This window comes from Sinocyclocheilus anshuiensis, unplaced genomic scaffold (assembly GCF_001515605.1).
Source record: "Sinocyclocheilus anshuiensis isolate Anshui unplaced genomic scaffold, SAMN03320099.WGS_v1.1 scaffold5315, whole genome shotgun sequence".
Lineage (NCBI taxonomy): Eukaryota > Metazoa > Chordata > Actinopteri > Cypriniformes > Cyprinidae > Sinocyclocheilus > Sinocyclocheilus anshuiensis.
The window spans coordinates 40,310-41,126 of record NW_015541765.1 but is presented as its reverse complement, the minus strand read 5'-3'; positions in this window follow the sequence as shown (position 1 = coordinate 41,126).

Here is an 817-nt window from a genome sequence, read left to right as displayed (position 1 = left end):
GACCTGAAGGACGCGTACTTCATGTGTCGACCCTTCCGCACCACAGACCATTGCTGTGGTTCGCGTCCGAAGGACGAGCATATCAGTACGAGGTCCTGCCCTCCGGGCTGTCCCTGTTGCCCTGTGTCTTCACGTAAGTTGCGGAAGCAGCCCATGTTCCCCTGAGAGAACAGGGTGTTCGCATTCTCTACTACCTCGACGACTGGCTCGTACTAGCTCAGTCTCAGGATCAGCTGTGTGCACACAGGGACTTGGTGCTTTCACAAACTCTCCTTGGAGAGGATCTCTTTTCTCGGTATGGAGTTGGATTTGGTCGAGCAAGCCTAATGCAAGGACGTGCTCAGTCGATGTTGAACTGCCTGAATATGTTCAAGGGCAGGACGGCGGTCCCACTGAAACAGTTTCAGAGGCTCCTGGGGCATATGGCAGCTGCAGCGGCAGTCACGCCGCTGGGGCTGCTTCATATGAGACCGCTTTAACACTGGCTCCATGGCCGAGTCCTGAGGTGGGCGTGGCTACGCAGCACTCACCGGGTCCGAGTCACACCAGCCTGCCGCCAAACCTTCACCCCGTGGTCAAACCTTGTGTTTCTCCGAGCAGGAGTGCCCCTGGAACAGGTCCTGGTCTGCACAACCAGGCAGCCGACGAGCTGTCACGAGCTGCACTCCCGGGAGAATGGAGACTCCATCCCCAGACGGTCCAGCTGATTTGGAGTCGTTTCGGAGCCGCTCAGGTAGACCTGTTTTCCTCTCCAGAAACCTCTCACTGCCAGTTGTTCTTCTCCCTGGCCGAGGGAACACTCGGCACGGACGCACTG